General features: G+C 39.8%; 1 protein-coding gene across 1 annotated transcript in view; it reads left to right on the top strand.

Moving 5' to 3' along the window:
* The window catches only part of LOC307187074 (uncharacterized protein), a gene marked incomplete at its 5' end in the record, with an annotated part of 156,449 nt that overhangs the window by 50,261 nt on the left and 87,763 nt on the right, over nt 1-18,425 (top strand). The window lies entirely within an intron of this gene.

Below are 18,425 nucleotides of genomic sequence, written 5' to 3'. Positions count from 1 at the left end.
TAAGACAACACAAGCATTTATCTTGTTAGTAATATTTTGACTTAGTCTCTAACAACAGTGCAGGAAGTCCAAACCTCCTTAATGCCTCACAAATAGCCCTGGGACCCGTTAGGGGTGTCTCCCCTGCCCTTTCTCCGATCAGTCTCCTTCACTGCTCTATGGGTTGGACCATTCATTTTGCTCCTGTGTCAGCTCATTATATTGAGGTGTTGGCTGCAGCTTCCAGTGAGTGCCCAAAGTGACTATTATTCTGCTGGTGTCTGCTGAAGAGGTTACGTGCTGCTGTGGAGGTCTACCACAGACTCTCTGAGGCTGCTGCAGCCAACACAGCTGCTGGCCTTGGCATCAAATGTTACAGAAGCTGTGGGCCCAAATGCTGCTGCCACCCTGCAGCTCAGTGGCCCAGAGACTGCTCCTCTAGGTACTCTCATTGGGGCAGTCCCAAGGGTAACGGAAGAGGTAGATGCTACGTTGATAGACGCTACATCTCCCTTTCTGTCTGGTGATTTTTGCTGTCCTTGAATCACATGTATGATCCTCAACCATGCCTCCTCTTACTTCTCCAGTGGTAACTTGGTCCCGTACAGAATAGTGCATTTACTGGCCTGATTTACTTGTCCTGGGCCATCCTTCCTGGCTTGCCTGCATCTTAGAATGAAGCAGCCTTAGGCTCAAGCTGTAATTCTTGATACCTAAAAGTCATATAAAGTTGGCCTAATTTAATTCGTAGCTGTATACACTGATAAAAGTTTATTTGAATTGAACAGAACAAGAATAGGCTGATAGTTTAATATTTGGGAAATTACATGGCACGGTTCTAAAGCATCTGAGAATGTTACCTGTTGCTTATGTTGTACAAATGTGCTTGGAAAATCAAAGACAGCCTCTCCTGTCACACCCAACCTCCTCCTATCATTTTTATTTACATTTAATGAAGGGTCTTTTCAGGACACAGGCTTTACCTCAGAATAACAAGATATTCTGTTTTTACACAATTATTCAGCTCACCCAGAGGAAATGCTGTGGTATCTGTGAACATTATTTCTATCTCCCAGCCACCGAATATTGACTCCCTGGGTCAGCCTATAGAAAGCGTGTTATTCAAGACAGGAAATTTTACTACATACGGGATTTAATGAGAAAGATTTGTGAGGCATGTAATATTCAGGAATTTCCATTTCATTGTTACAATGAATATACACTTTTAAATATTGCTTATGCCTGGTATTCTATTCAAATCAAGTACTGAGAACAGGTTAGAGAAAATCTCAGACCGAAACCAAGTCAGCAAAATTATCATTTTTTTTTTTTTCTGTTAAGGAATTTGCAGCCTTGAGAATAAGTCATTTCCCAAACATGCTAGGACACACTTTGGAAAGAGTGAGGGGCAGATTTCTTTTACGCCTCAGGAAAAAAACTTAGGGCAAAAGAGATGGAAGGCTGGGTTCAAAGTGACAAAGGAAGCACAAATGTGTTAATGATGCAGAAGTCACAGCCTGGCTTTGAATGGTGCTGACACATCAAAGGGCACTGTTGGCCACAAAAAGGAAGATCATTTCTGGAGAGGGACAAAACCATTTGGGAGAATGCAGCTGAAGCCCTTGATTCCCTAGTTAATTATGCAGGCCAGCGCCGCTCTGTCCTGCTGCCCCAGAGGTCATGACTTTGAACATGCTTCATCCCACCTTCAGAACAAACAGGCAAACAACCCCAGACCAGGGTGTCATTGGGGACTCTGTCAGGAAAACCTCTTCCTGGGCAACATTAGCATACTTGGTACAAATAGTCCCATCAAAATCCATTAAATGAGAGGAAAATTCTTTGATAAATAAGTCCTTAAGATAGCTGTCTTATTTGATCAGTACATTATAGAATACCTGAGGCCTACATTAAGCTGTACGTTAAAATAGTCATGAGAAAACTAGAATCAGGTTTCTAGTTTTCAAATAATTCTATGATAAAAAGACAAGACATTAACCAAAATGTTAAGTTTTTTGTTTGGAGGTAATTTGTTATTTTTATTTTATTCTTTTTGCTTCTTCATACATTTTAAATTTATTACAGTAAACAGAGACTACTTATCTAATGAAAAGAATATAAATATTTTTCTTATGGTGACACGATACCCTGTACAACAGCAACATTTTCTAGACAAATATTCAACTACTCAAAATGACTCAAAATGATTCTCTGAGGTTAGGTACCCAAGGTTTTATTGTAATTTAGCATGAAATAGAAAGAGAAACTCAAGAGACTATATAGGTAATAGAGTTTCATTGAGTTCATTTAATTTCCCATTAGTAATGGAATTTTTAATCACATAAGTCACAGGTTTGTGTGTGTATTTTCACTAAGGGTATGGGCCTGTAGGAGATGTGGAGTTAATTTTATTGTTGTTTTATTTATTTTTTTAACATCTTTATTGGAGTATAATTGCTTTACGATGGTGTGTTAGTTTCTGCTGTATCACAAAGTGAATCAGTTATACATATACATATGTTCCCATATCTCTTCCTTCTTGCGCCTCCCACCCTCCCTATCCCACCCCTCTAGGTGGTCACAAACCACCGAGCTGATCTCCCTGTGCTATGTGGCTGCTTCCCACTAGCTAGCTATTTTACGTTCGGTAATTTTATAATTATTTATTTGTATGTATTGAGAAAAAGCCTTCAGAAATTTTAACAGAATCTGGTTGGACAGTCTTGAGAGGAATTATCAATATCCTTCTTAATTAAAAAGAAAAAAAAGCTGAACTGGCATCTTCACAAACTTATGTAACCCACATTTAGCAGCTTAGCAGCTTCATGCTGCACAGTCACTGTTAGAAACAGCTTCATTTCTACTTCTATTCCCAGACCCACACCTGGCCTCCCTTCCTTCAGCAGGTGCCTTGCCATTTTTATTTACAGAGAGAAGGTTATTTGCAGCTTGAACTCTCTCATATTTTTACCTTCTCAGTTCCAGTTTTTCGGTCTCTTGGCTCTTCTCCTTTCCTGTGTGAGAGGAAAGAGGCTTCCCCAGCCTTCCCACCAGAGTTTTCAGACACCTCCTCTGCCCTCTCCTCAGAAACTGCTATTCAATAGACATCCTTTTGCTTGGATTTCAATCTCTCCATCTTTACTGACACTAAATTATTACTGAATAATTTACTGAATTATTTTTCAGTTGAAAAGCAAGCCAAATGTAACCATAAAAAAGAAAACGTTAAAAATGCTAGAAGAAAACACTAGTTATATAAAATATCCTAGAGGGTGAGACACCTTTCTGTTTGTGACATGAAATTCAGAAAGAAAACCCGAAAAGAAGAAGATCAATAAGTTCAAATAGAAATATTAATGAAAAAAAGCATAAACAAAGATGAATAATAAACTAATAATTATTTGCATAGTACATGATTAACAGAGGATAATATCCTTATTTTATAACATAACCATAGTACATAATCAACAATTACAAATCAATAAGAAAAAGTTGAGAAGTCCAACAAAAAATGGGTGATACTTTAACTATTGAGAACAAATTTTACAGTACATGTGTAAAAATATAAATCTGAATTTTTCATAAATTATGTAGAATTGTGTCATATCTATTGATATATATTTACTATTCGAGTAGTATTTTACTATACAGATTAAGGCCAAGACTTATGGCTATATCCAATGACAGATTAGTAGTTCATTTTGATGATAAGAACTTTTGGCCTCCAGCAACAAATGAGGATCTTTTCTTAATACATAGTTTAGAGATTGGCAAACCATGAGCCTGTAGGCCAGATGCAGCCCACCACCTGTTTCTGTAAAGAAAGTGTTATTGGAACACAGCCATGCCCATTTATTTACATATTGTCTATGGCTGCTTTCATGCCACAGGGGCAGAATTGAGTAGTTGCAATGGAGATGTACAGCCTGCAAAATCTGAAATATTTACTATCTGACCCTTAATAAAAGAAGTTTGCCAACTGCTTGTTTAGAATATTTAGCTTATATGAAACACAGAAATGTTTGATCAGTTCCCCAGGATCATTCCTTTTTAATTTCATACAATTATATTCTACAAGGCAATTATGTTTTTTAAAGGACATAACTCCTTAAAAGAAAGAATTTGGTTTTATACTTTGGGGGTAATATGTTCACATTACAATAGTTGAATAATAGGCCAGTAATCTTTCTTTTATATGTAAGTTTTAAAACAAATAAAGAAGAAACTTCAGAAGAGTTACAAATTTCCATGACAGAACTGGATATAATCATCATAAAATTATTTGAATAGACTGAATTCTGTAGTTCTGAGTGTTATCTTCCTAAGACACCACTACAAATCCTTTTTTCTAATTCCCCATCACAAGATACTGTAACTGCAAGCAAAATAGAAACCTCTTTGGCAGATTCCTTAAACAAAACCTGATTGCTGACAATAATTTACAAAGGAAACTTCCTTTCCCTCAATATAGACTCTCATTGTTTCCATCAAAACCACAAAGTCTAAAGCACTTCTTGGAGCCACTGCTGCAGAAGGAGTGGTTGGCTTTCCCCCGCATCAGGGGCAGTGGTGGATTTTTGTCTGTCCAAGAGAAAGGGGGACTCCTTTAATCTGGTGGTTGGTGACAAAAAAGCAAGTGAAAGGAAAGTTCTTTTTTTTTTTAAATTTTATTATTTTCTTATTGAAGCTTAGTTGATTTACAATGTTGTGCTAACTACTGCTGTACAGCAAACTGATTCAGTTATATATGTATTCTTTTTTAATATATTCTTTTCCATTATGGTTTATCATATTGAATATAGTTCTCTGTGCTATCAGTAGGACCTTGTTGTTTAGCCATTCTCTATATAAAAGCTTACATCTGCTGACCCCAACCTCCCACTAATCCCTCCCCTTTAGCAACCACCAGTCTGTGCTCTATGTCCCTGATTCTGATTCTATTTCATAGATAGGTTCATTTGTGTCATATTTTATTTTATTTTATTTACTTATTTTCTTGTGTGTGTCATAGTTTAGATTCCACATATAAGTGATATCATATAGTATTTCTCTTCCTCTTTCTGACTTAACTTCACTTAGTATGATAATCTCTTGTTGAATCCATGTTGCTGCAAATGGCATTATTTTCTTCTTTATGGCTGGGTAGTATTTTATTGTATATATGTACCACATCTTCTTTATACATTCATCTCTTGATGGATATTTAGGTTGTTTCCATGTCTTGGGTATTGTGAATAGTGCTTCTTTGAACATAGGGATGCATGTATTTTTTTAAGTCTTTAGTGAATTTGTTACAAAATTACTTCTTTCTTTTTTTTTTTTAACATTTTTATCAGAGTATAATTGCTTTCAAGTGTGTGTTAGCTCCTGCTGTATAACAAAGTGAATCAGCTATATGCATAAGTATATCCCCATATCCCCTCCCTCTTCTGTCTCCCTTCTACCCTCCTTATCCCACCCCTCTAGGTGGTCGAAAAGCACCGAGCTGATCTCCCTATGCTATGCAGCTCTTTCCCACTAGCTATCTATTTTACATTTGGTAGTGTATATATATCAATGCCACTCTCTCACTTCATCCCAGCTTACACTTCTGCCTCTCCATAACCTCAAGTCCATTCTCTATATCTGTGTCTTTATTCCTGTCCTGCCATTAGGTTCATCAGAACCATTTTTCTTTTTTTTAGATTCCATATATATGTGTTAGCATACGGTATTTGTTTTTCTCTTTCTGACTTACTTCACTCTGTATGACAGACTCTAGGTCCATCCACCTCCCTACAAATAACTCAATTTCATTTCTTTTTATGGCTGAGAAAAATTCCACTGTATATATGTGCCACATCTTATTTATCCATTCATCTGTCGATGGACACTTAGCTTGTTTCCATGTCCGGGCTATTGTAAATAGTGCTGCAATGAATATTGTGGAACATGGCTCTTTTTGAATTATGGTTTGCTCAGGGTATATGCCTAGTAGTGGGATTGCTGGGTCTTGTGGTAGTTCTATTTTTACTTTTTTAAGGAACATCCATACTGTTCTCCATAGTGGCTGTATTAATTTACATTCCTACCAACAGTGCAAGAGGGTTCCCTTTTCTCCACACCCTCTCCAGCATTTATTGTTTGAAGATTTTTTGATGATGGCCATTCTGACCGGTGTGAGGTGACACCTCATTGTAGTTTTGATTTGCATTTCTCTGATGATTAGTGATGTTGAGCATCCTTTCATGTATTTGTTGGCAATCTGTATATCTTCTTTGGAGAAATATCTATTTAGGTCTTCTGCCCATTTTTGGATTGGGTTGTTTGTTTTTTCGATATTGAGCTGCATGAGCTGCTTGTATATTTTGGAGATTAATCCTTCGTCAGTTGCTTCGTTAGCAAATATTTTCTCCTATTCCGAGGGTGTCTTTTTGTCTTGGTTATAGTTTCCTTTGCTGTGCCAAAGCTTTGACGTTTCATTAGGTCCCATTTATTTATTTTTGTTTTTATTTCCATTTCTCTAGGAGGTGGGTCAAAAAGGATCTTGCTGTGATTTATGTCATAGAGTGTTCTGCCTATGTTTTCCTCTAAGAGTTTGATAGTGTCTGTACTTACATTTAGATCTTTAATCCATTTTGAGTTTATTTTTGTGTATGGTGTTAGGGAGTGTTCTAATTTCATTCTTTTACATGTAGCTGTCCAGTTTTCCCAGCACCACTTATTGAAGAGGCTGTCTTTTCTCCATTTTATACTCTTGCCTCCTTTATCAAAGATAAGATGACCATATGTGTGTGGGTTTATCTCTGGGCTTTCTATCCTGTTCCATGGATCTATATTTCTGTTTTTGTGCCAGTACCATACTGTCTTGATTACTGTAGCTTTGTAGTGTAGTCTGAAGTCAGGGAGCCTGATTCCTCCAGCTCCGTTTTTCGTTCTCAAGATTGCTTTGGCTATTCAGGATCTTTGTGTTTCCATACAAATTGGGTAATTTTTTGTTCTAGTTCTGTGAAAAATGCCATTGGTACTTGGATAGGGATTGCACTGAATCTGTAGATTGTTTTGGGTAGTATGGTCATTTTTGCAGTGTTCCTTCTTCCAATCCAAGAACATGGTATGTCTCTCCATCTGTTTGTATCATCTTTAATTTCTTTCATCAGTGTCTTATAGTTTTCTGCATACAGGTCTTTTGTCTCCTTAGGTAGGTTGATTCCCAGGTATTTTATTCTTTTTGTTGCAATGGTAAATGGGAGTATTTCCTTAATTTCTCTTTCAGATTTTTCATCATTAGTGTATAGGAATGCAAGAGATATCTATGCATTAACTTTGCTACTACTACTACTACTTTGCTACTACTACTACTACTTTCCTACTACTCTACCATATTCATTGATTAGCTCTAGTAGTTTTCTGGTAGCATCTTTAGGATTCTCTATCCTACTACTCTACCAAATTCATTGATTAGCTCTAGTAGTTTTCTGGTAGCATCTTTAGGATTCTCTATGTGTAGTATCATGTCATTTGCACACACTGGCAGCTTTACTCCTTCTTTTCCGATTTGGATTCTTTTTATTTCTTTTTCTTCTCTGATTGCTGTGGCTAAAACTTCCAAAACCGTGTTGAATAATAGCAGTGAGAGTGGGCAACCATGTCTTGTTCCTGATCTTAGAAGAAATGGTTTCAGTTTTTCACCACTGAGAACAATGTTGGCTGTCCGTTTGTCATATATGGCCTCTTTTATGTTGAGGTAGGCTCCCTCTCTACCTACTTTCTGGAGAGTTTTTATCATAAATGGGTGTTGAATTTGGTCGAAAGCTTTTTCTACATCTATTGCGATGGTCATATGGTTTTTCTCCTTGAATTTGTTAATATGATGTATCACATTGATTGATTGGCATATATTGAAGAATCCTTGCATTCCTGGGATAAACCCCACTTGATCATGGTGTATGATCCTTTTAATGTGCTGTTGGATCCTCTTTGCTAGTATTTTGTTGAGCATTTTTGCATCTATGTTCATCAGAGTTATTGTCCTGTAGTTATCTTTTCGTGTGACAACTTTGTCTGGTTTTGGTATCAGGGTGATGGTGGCCTTGTAGAATGAGTTTGGGAGTGTTCCTCCCTCTGCTGTGTTTTCAAAGAGTTTGAGAAGGATAGGTGTTAGATCTTCTCTAAATGTTTGATAGAATTCACCTGTGAAGCCATTTGGTCCTGGGCTTTTGTTGGAAGATTTTTAATCACAGTTTCAATTTCAGTGTGTGTGATTAGTCTGTTCATATTTTCCATTTCTTCCTGGTTCAGTCTCGGAAGGTTGTGCTTTTCTAAGAATTTGTCCATTTCTTCAAGGTTGTCCATTTTATTGGCATATAGTTGCTTGTAGTAATCTCTCATGATCATTTGTATTTCTGCAGTGTCACTTGTTACTTCTTTTTCATTTCTAATTCTGTTGGTTTGAGTCATCTCCCTTTTTTTCTCAGTGAGTCTGGCTAATGGCTTATCCATTTTGTTTATCTTCTCAAAGAAGCAGCTTTTAGTTTTATTTATCTTTGCTATCATTTCCTTCATTTCTTTTTCATTTATTTCTGCTCTGATCTTTATGATTTCTTTCCTTCTGCTAACTTTGGCGTTTTTTTGTTCTTCTTTCTCTAGTTGCTTTGGGTGTAAGGTTACATTGTTTATTTGAGATGTTTCTTGTTTCTTGAGGTAGGGTTGTATTGCTTTAAACTTCCCTCTTAGAACTGCTTTTGCTGCATCCCATAGGTTTTGGGTCGTCGTGTTTTCATTGTCATTTTTTTCTAGGTATTTTTTGATTTCCTCTTGGATTTCTTCAGTGATCTCTTGGTTATTTAGCCAGTGTATTGTTTACCATCCATGTGTCTGTTTTTTCTACAGTATTTTCCTGTAATTCATACCTAGTCTCATAGCGTTGTAGTCAGAAAAGATACTTGATATGATTTCAGTTTTTTAAAGTTTACCAGGGCTTGATTGGTGACCCAAGATATGGTCTATCTTGGAGAATGATCCACGGGCACTTGAGAAGAAAGTGTATTCTTTTGTTTTTGGATGGAACGTCCTATAAATATCAATTAAGTCCATCTTGTTTAATGTGTCATTTAAAGCTTGTGTTTCCTTATTTATTTTCATTTTGGATGATGTGTCTATTGGTGAAAGTGGGGTGATAAAGTCCCATACTATTATCATGTTACTGTTGATTTCCCCTTTTATGGCTATTAGCATTTGCCTTATGTATTGAGGTGCTTCTGTGTTGGGTCCATAAATATTTACAACTGGTATATCTTCTTCTTGGATTGATCCCTTGATCATTATGTAGTGTCCTTCTTTGTCTCTTGTAATAGTCTTTATTTTAAAGTCTATTTTGTCTGATATGAGAATTGCTACTCCAGCTTCCATTTGATTTACGTTTGCATGGGATATCTTTTTCTATCCCCTCACATTCAGTCTGTATGTGTTCCTAGGTCTGAAGTGGGTCTCTTGTAGACAGCATATGTATGGGTCTTGTTTTTGTATCCATTCATCCAGTCTCTGTCTTTTGGTTGGAGCATTTAATCCATTTACATTTAAGGTAATTATCGATATGTATGTTCCTATTACCAATTTTGTAATTGTTTTGGGCTTGTTTTTGTTGGTCTTTTCCTTCTCTTTTGTTTCCTGCCTAGAGAAGTTCCTTCAGCATTTGTTGTAAAGCTGGGTTGGTGGTGCTGACTTCTCTTAATTTTTACTAATCTGTAAAGCTTTTAATTTCTCCATGCAATCTGAATGAGATCCTCTTTGGTTACAATAATTTTGGTTGTAGGTTTTTCCCTTTCATCACTTTAAATATGTCCTGCCACTCCCTTCTGGCTTGCAGAGTTTCTGCTGAAATATCAGCTGTTAACCTTACGGGGATTCCCTTGTATGTTATTTATTGCTTTTCCCTTGCTGCTTTTAATATTTTTTGTTTGTATTTAATTTTTGATAGTTTGATTAATATGCATGTTTCTCTTTGCATTTATCCTGTATGATACTCTCTGTGCTTCCTGGACTTGATTGACTATTTCCTTTCCCATGTTGGGGAAGTTTTTGACTATAATCTCTTCACATATTTTCTCAGGCCCTTTCTTGTTCTCTTTTTCTTCTGGGACCCCTATAATTTGAATGTTGGTGCATTTAATGTTGTCCCAAAGGTCTCTGAGACTGTCCTCAATTCTTTTCATTCTTTTTTCTTCATTCTGCTCCCTGGCAGTTATTTCCACCATTTTATCTTCCAGGTCACTTATCTGATCTTCTGCCTCAGTTATTCTGTTATTGATTCCTTCTAGAGTATTTTTAATTTCAGTAATTCTGTTGTTTATCACTGTTTGCTCTTTATTTCTTCTAGATCCTTGTTAAATGTTTCTTGTATTTTCTCCATTCTGTTTCCAAGATTTTGGATCATCTTTACTATCGTTACTCTGAATTCTTTTTCAGGTAGGTTACCTATTTCATTTTCATTTATTTGGTCTTGTAGGTTTTTACCTTGCTCCTTCATCTGTAACATATTTTTTTGTCATTTCATTTTTGTTTTGATGTATGGTGCTGTATTCCTGTCTTGCTGGTTGTGTGGCCTGAGACGTCCAGCACTGGAGTTTGCAGGCAGTTGGATAGAGCTGGGTCTTGGTGCTGAGATGACCTCCGGGAGACCCCACTCTGATTGATATTCCCTGGGGTCTCATATTCTCTGTTAGTCCAGCAGTTTGGACTCGGAGCTTCCACCACAGGAGCTCGTGTCCATCCTCCGTCCTGGGAACCAAGATCCCACAAGCATCATGGCATGGTAAAAAAGAAAAAAAAAAAAAAAAAGGAAGAAAGAAAGGAGAAAAGGAGTAATAATAAAAAGCAAAATAAAATTGGAAAGATAAAAATTATATTAGGTAAAATGAAACTATAATAGAAACAACTGCAACAAGGTAAAATAAAACTGCAACAGAAAAAAGAAAAGAAAAAAAGTGTGGGGGGGGGGGGAACAAGCCAAAAGGTGAGAACAATAACAAAGTATAAAGAATAAAATAAAATTAGAAAAATAGAAGATTTATTAGGAAAAATAAAAATATGAAAGAATCAATGACAATGAATCAACAAGGTAAGACAGAACCCCAATCTAAGAGGAAAAATAAAAAAAAAACAAGCTTTGGCTGTGCGTGGAGTTTAGGCAGGGTTGGAACTTCGGCAGGGGTGGGGTTTAGGGTGGCATGGGACCTAGGCAGGTGCGGGGGGGGATGTTTGAGTGTTGGGTGGGGCCTAGGCAGGGCAATGTTCAAGCGTGGGGCAGAGCCTCTGCTTAGGACCTTCGCAGAAGGGGAGTGGCAACACGCCACAAGGAGGGCCTCTGAAGTGTGGAGTTCCGGAGTTTGGAGGTAGTGCCCTGAGTGAGGGTGTGTGGGTGGGGTTCAGGCCCAGCTTGTTGGAGGGGGTCTCCGAGTGTAGAGGTAGGGTGCTGGATGGGGATGTGTAGGGGTTTGGCTTGGCCTCTGCACATCAGGAGGGAGGCTCCAAGGGCAGTGGATTAGGCCCAGAAGCCCAACAGGCTTCCCGGTGCCCACGTGGACAGGGAAAGCACTGGCCCCGTTCCCTTCCATTTCTCCACGTCCCTCCACCACCATCTCCCCCAGGGTCTCCCCCTGTCACGGCTGGACCCCTAACCGTGGGTGGGTCCCCCTGGGTGTAGGAACTCCTCCCCTCCCCCAGCCACCCCTCATGCTTATCTCAGAGGTCCAGCCTTTACTTTTGCTGTCCCTTCCCTCCCTCCCACGCCCTCAGGACCCATGAGGCTGGAGGGGGCCTAGGTGGGCAGAGGATCAGGCCAGGGATCTCAGCAGGTTCCCGGGGGCCCATGTGGGCAGGGGAAACCTGGCCACACTCCCTTTTGATCCTCTGCCCTCCCAATGGTTCCCCAATTTCCCCCTTCGGGCGTCCTTCCCCTCCCCCTCCTCCAGCCACCCCTCAGGGTACCAGTCCCATCCTGCCTCCACTTCTCCCCCTTCACTCCCCCCACACCCCTCATCCTACCTACTTTCTTGCGGCTCTTCCTGTCCCCTTAGGTGTCTGTGGTCCCCCACTGGTGCCTGGTAGGTGCCCTAGTTGTGAGGAGACGCAAATTCTACGTCCTCCTAGTATGCAATCTTGCCTCCACCTCTGCTTCTCTTTTATGTTTTGGTTTTTTGGCCGCAAGGCGTGTGGGATCTTAGCTCCAGGACCAGGGATCGAACCTGCACCCCACATGTGAAGCAAGATCCTGGAGCGACAGCCCACTCTGTGTGGCACAGGGCAGGCAGGACATGGTGGCAGTCTTTGCTCCCAGGGGAAGGGCCATGTATCTTTTTGAATTGTAGTTTTGACTGGATATATGCCGGGGAATGGGATTGCTGGATCATATGATAATTCTGTTTTTGGTTTTCTGAGGAACCTTCATACTGTTTTTGACAGTGGCTGCACCAACTTACATTCCCACAAACTGTAGTAGGGTTCCCTTTTCTCCACACCCTCTCCAGCATTTGTTATTTGTAGACTTTTTAATGATGGCCATTCTGACCCAAGTGAGGTGGTGCCTCATTGTAGTTTTGTTTGCATTTCTCTGATAATTAGTGATGTTGAGCATCTTTCTTGTGCCTATTGGCCATCTGTCTTCTTTGGAAAAATGTCTGTTTAGGTCTTCTGCCCATTTTTTTGATTGCGTTGTTTGTTTTTTTGTTGTTGAGTTGTATGAGCTGATTGTATATTTTGGAAATTAAGCCCTTGTCAGTCACATCATTTGCAAATATTTTCTCTCATTCTCTAGGCTGTCTTTTCATTTTGTTTATGGCTTCCTTTGCTGTGCAAAAGCTTGTAAGTTTGATTATGTTCCATTTGTTTGTTTTTGTTTTTATTTCTATTGCCTTGGGAGACTGACATAAGAAAACATTGGTATGATTTATACCCGAGAATGTTTTGCCTGTGATCTCTTCTAGGAGTTTTATGGTGTCATATCTTAAGTCTTTAAGCTATTTTGAGTTTATTTTTGTGTATGGTGAGAGGGTGTGTTCTAACTTCATTGATTTACATGCAGCTGTCCAACTTTCCCAACACCACTTGCTGAAGAGACTTTTTTTCCATTGTATATTCTTGCCTCCTTTAGTGAAGATTAATTGACTGTATGGGTTTATTTCTGGGCTCTCTATTCTGTTCCATGGATACATATGTCTGTTTTTGTGCCAATACCACTCTGTTTTGACTACTGTAGCTTTGTAATATTGTCTGAAGTCTGGGAGGGTTATGCCTCCTGCTTTGTCCTTTTTCTTCAGGATAGCTTTGGCAATTCTGGGTCTTTTGTGGTTCCATATGAATTAGGATTATTTGTTCTAGTTCTGTGAAAAATGTCATGGGTAATTTGATAGGGATCACATTAAATCTGTAGAGTGCTTTGAGTAGTATGGCTATTTTAATAATATTAATTCTTCCAGTCCAAGAGCATGGGATATTTTTCCATTTGTTTGAATCATTTTCTGTTTCCTTTATTAATGTTTTTTTGGGTGCAATTTTAAAAGGTATTTTTTTTCATTTCATTTCTGATATGTCATTGTTGGTGCAGAGAAACACAACTGCTTTCTATATGTTAATCTTGTATCCTGCTACCTTGCTGAATTCATTTATCAGTTCTAGTAATTTTTGTGTGGAGTCTTCAGGGTTTTCTATATATAGTATCTTATCATCAGCACATAGTGACAATTTTATGAGAGGAAAGTTCTTTTTAATGGAGCTAAGACATTTCTCCCATTCTTGCTATATATATATTTGTTTCTCTGGAACAGAGGGTCTGAGGAGATAAATCTTAAAAAGACTAAGATGTGTAATTGTGCCTTCAACTACGAAAAACAGGATCAGTGAAATCTCTTTAAAATTTCCCTTGAGTGAGAATACATTCATTACATAAAAGTGGTGCTCTAAGCCAGTTGTGTTCTTTCTCTACAGATCAGGGTCTCAGGCAAATATGAGATCTTATACAGAAGGTCAGGCTGTTTATCTTAGAAGAGACTTATTTTTCTTCTTTTTAAAAAATCAGGTAAAAGAATGAAAATAGGCCAAACCATTAGTAAGAATTTATGATAGAACTCAAATCCAATGAGTAGTTGTGAGCTAGTTGCCTAGGTGTGTGTGACACTTCAGCCCAAGGTAACATCTTTATGGAGATATGAGTGGTTTTTATTATCAAAAATAACACAGTACATTAATGTATATGTTGAGATCACTATTCAATACTAATATGATAGCCTTGAGAATAGCTATTTTGATTCTTCTGGTTCTTTATTTGGGCCTGTCAAAAAGTTAGTAAAAAGCTTGACTGATTTTAAGGGGTTATTTAATTTGAAATTTAAGACTCTCCTACATTTTCCTTTGAAAAGTAATTTCAAAAGGAGAAAGGAACCAATCAGAGTACACGTGATAAGGAGCAGACAATAAAATTATGAAAACTAGGCACACCTTTGTCTCTCTTTAGTTACCATGCTAGGACTTTAGGAATTTTTAAGACATAAAGATACAAAATCTCATTATAGGTAGTACAAGCCATTGTTCTTACAAGTTGGCTGCCCAAAGTGCAATATGAAGAGTATGAAATGACGATGGTTTGGCTGACTGACGAAATATTTTTAGGGGCATTACTGGAGATTATTTTTTAAAGACCACTGATAAAATAAAACATCCTAAGCCTACTAGTGGATATCTGGTTATGTTATAACATGTTCAGGCACTTAATATTTACTGAGAACTCTGCAAGGCACACTTAGTCTTACACCAGCTTCCCTTTAAAATAATGATACATGGTCACTCTCAACTTACCCTTGATATTTTCAAAATTAGAATAATTATTTTAGAATTATTTCTCTATAGATCAAACCAGCTAAAACTATGAACATGATGAAATAAACCTCTACTTTGTATAAATGAAGAGGACAGATGGGCACTTATTTACTGGAAGACTTAAAAGATTCATGTTCTAGCAAACCCTCTAATTCTTTGAAGGCCCAAAACCAGTGTCACAGAAGCTCACTGTGTAAGCAAAGCTCACTGTGTAAGCAAAGGGGCACTGTCAGGGACCATTGTTTATGTAACGGTCAATATGAAAGATTAAGCAGTCCTTAACTTGTTAGCTTTTACTTCAGATTATTTTCTAGAAATGCCTTTTGTATGTCATCTGCAAAAATGTTTGTCTGAAGTCTTCTTCAGAGAAAGGGTTTATCCACTGGGTGCTTTGGTATTTTTTCCCCCAGACAGCACTGACTTAGTGTTTCCATCCATACAAGTGTAGACTTTATCACCCCAGCATCTTTTAGACTCAAGGAGACTGAAACATTATATACATTTTTCTAAGGATCCAGGAAATGTTACGTCTCTCCAAAGATAAATATATCTTTTACCACAAAGAGAGTTTGGAAACGGGATAAAATGTCATTCATATACCCATAAATAATTAATTGAGGTACTCCTATGTAGGCACTCTTACTAGGTGTTATGAGGGACAGAGGTGGCTCCAAAGATAAGCCAGGTACGGACCCTGACCACAAGGAATTCACACGGTGCTTAGGATGACAAGGTACAGATATGTAAATAATTATGGTACAAGATAATTGGATATGGCTCAGGATTATGATTCATACCATAAGTGAGGTACATAAAGACACGTAACAAATTTCACCAGAAAAAGTGATCAACTTTAAAAATTTGTGCATCAGCAATTTCATTCATTACTTCATTTTGAATCCCAGAGCCCCAGTGGAAGTCTTTCTGAGGGAGACCATCGGAGTGTAATAAAAATTGCTATCAAAGAATCCCTAATAGAAAGTATTCAAAGTGTGGCAGCTCTTTGGTACCAGAGAGGCCACCAAGATTCAAAAATACCCATCTGCATGGCTACCCGTAGTCCTGAGAGTCGTCTCTTCTAGATAGGGCTGTCAAGACACCTGGGTTGTGATTGTCATGAATTTATGGGGTGCTGCAGCTTTAAAAGCATGTTTCCATCCATTATCTGTTAATTATTTCCTCTGAGCGTAGGCTGGCACCATGCAAAGGGCATCCAGGACACCAGGGTTCTAATTCTGCTCACTGGCTCTGATGTAAAATAAAGGATTTGGTCATCAGATTCTTTCCAAGGTTCCTCAGGTAGCTAGGTGGGTGGGGCAAATTTTATTATCATCACGTTATAGATAGGGAAACTAAGGTCAGGAGCACCTGAGGGGCTTGCCCAAGGTCTCAGATAATAATTGATATCCAATACTTGAGATTAGACACCTGGCCTATAAGGACAAAGCATTTTCTTCTATATCATACTCATAACCACACCTAACATTTGTGGGCAGGAGGACAGATAGAGGCACACATAGCATTACTCTTAAGTATTTCAGTTACAAATCAAGATAACACACTGTTAAAATATGATCTATCCTCCCACCTTGACAGATACTTCTTTGCAAGACCTGGATGGTCAGGTGTGAATCACGAATTCTTGGACTCCGCCAAGGGCCAGGCTGGAAATGGCAGGGAAGGGAAAGCTGACTTAGGCGAGGCCTAAAGTGCCTGGGAGGGCACGCCTCAGCCCATAGGTCCTAGCACCATCCACACTCCAACAGAGACCCATTCCTGCACACAGGGGTGCGTTCAGAGGTCCAAGCAGATCCTAGAAGAGGGTTTGGTACTATTTGGGTAGCGGATTCCAGAATTCTGACTACTGGGGGCATGGTCTGGAAGAGGTTTCAAGCTCCTTGACCCTGTAGGAAGGGGCACTGTCAGAAGAGAGTCAGGGTGGCAGAGGTCCCTCTTGCTTGGGTTTAAGAGCCTGTCTGATCATACAACCTCAAGATGCAACCTAAGAAAGAGTAAAATCTGGGAACTTTCTTGTGAGAAGGTAGTATTGCCTAATGGTTACAAGACCAGGTTCTGCAGCCAAACACCTGAGTCGGGATCCTAGCGTGGCCACTCATTAGCTGAGAAATCTTACGCCAGTTACTGAACATCTTAGGGCCTCAGTTTCCTCATCCTTAAAATAGGTATAATAATTATTTTTACGAGGAGTAAATAAGATAGCACATGTAAAACGCCTAACAGACATTAAACGCTGGGTAAATGTGAGGTTCTCTCAATCCATATTAGGGGAATTTGCCTTGAAAGGTTTCTGGAGAATTATATAATCATAACTATAGCCAAGCACTCTGATAACCCCTCTCTCCTCTAATAGCGGGGCCAGGCGCAGGAATGGGCTCCGCCTACCCCACCCAAGGCGTTGGCTGCTGCCCGAGCCCCGCCGGGTCCCTTGGCCAAGACTTCACGCTGCAGCCGCGCATACTACAAGCTACGGCAAGGGGTTCGGAGGTTAATTGGCAAACGTAGCCCTGAGTCACGGCAGGACTAAGGCATTGAAACCAAGCGTTAGCACGCTGCTTGATTTATCCCTGCAGTGCGGACGGTTAACCAGTGGGAAGTGGCGTCGACAGGATATGGAGCCAGGATTGAAGCAGCTCGGTCCCCTCCCAACCCCTTCGCCCTGGGGCTCACGCTAGTATCGCTAAGTCTTTTGACAGGTCTTGACATCTCTCCTTCGTGAGGAAGGAGAGAGACCCGGAACAAGTCAAGGCATCCCCCTGGTACCTCCCGCGAGTGCGAGCCGAGCCCAGTCTTGCGAATGCCCGCCCCAAAGCAAAGACGTTTTCTAAAGGCAAGCCTGGGCATTCCCCCACCCCACCGGGTGAGCTGAATTCAGTGGCTCATTTCCACATCCTAGCCCCTCCCCCTCCCTAAGAAAAAAAACACCTTGCAAACTTTGTTGTTTCTTGAGGACCAAGAACTGTAACCAGCTCCATTTAATGGATAGTCGTGACTGGGCACCAAAAAGTCAGACTCTCTTGAAAACACCAACAAAGGACTATATTTAGCTCTGAGCTCTCCGCCTAAATTCCTTATTTTTTCACTCTTAGCTTCGAAACGACTAGCTTGGGGAAGTGGGAGGAAGGGGGCGGGGGAGCAGCAGAGAAAGAACAGCTGTGCCTCCGCCTCTCAACTCAATCTCTATAAATAACCAATCACGAGCGGAGGCTACTTTTTAGCCAATGAAGCAGCCCAAACTGATAAAACCTTGGCAGTAGCCAATGGGAGAACACTCGAGGGTGTGAGATTTGCGCCCCGGGGCCAATGGGTCCTGAGTCTGGGAGAGGTAATCTGAGCTGGAGTGTGGGTGTGTGGTGCACAAGCTTCCTACTTCCAAGCCCCAAAACCTGCTCTGCCCACTGAGCATGCCCTGACTAGCTGCGGGCGCCGCCGCCGCCGCCGCTTCTGGATCGGGCTGTGATCCACTCTCCGGGTTTTGGCCACAGCTGAGTGGGGAGGTGGGTGGGGCCCGCCGAGTCCCAGCCCGGAGACCAATGTGGTCACTAGACGCTGCACCTTCCCTCGTGGGGACAGGGTTT

The sequence above is a fragment of the Stenella coeruleoalba genome (assembly GCF_951394435.1).
Source record: "Stenella coeruleoalba genome assembly, chromosome: 5".
In the NCBI taxonomy this organism is placed as follows: domain Eukaryota; kingdom Metazoa; phylum Chordata; class Mammalia; order Artiodactyla; family Delphinidae; genus Stenella; species Stenella coeruleoalba.
The sequence above is the reverse complement of the archived record's forward strand: the minus strand, read 5'-3'. Positions and strand labels throughout refer to the sequence as shown.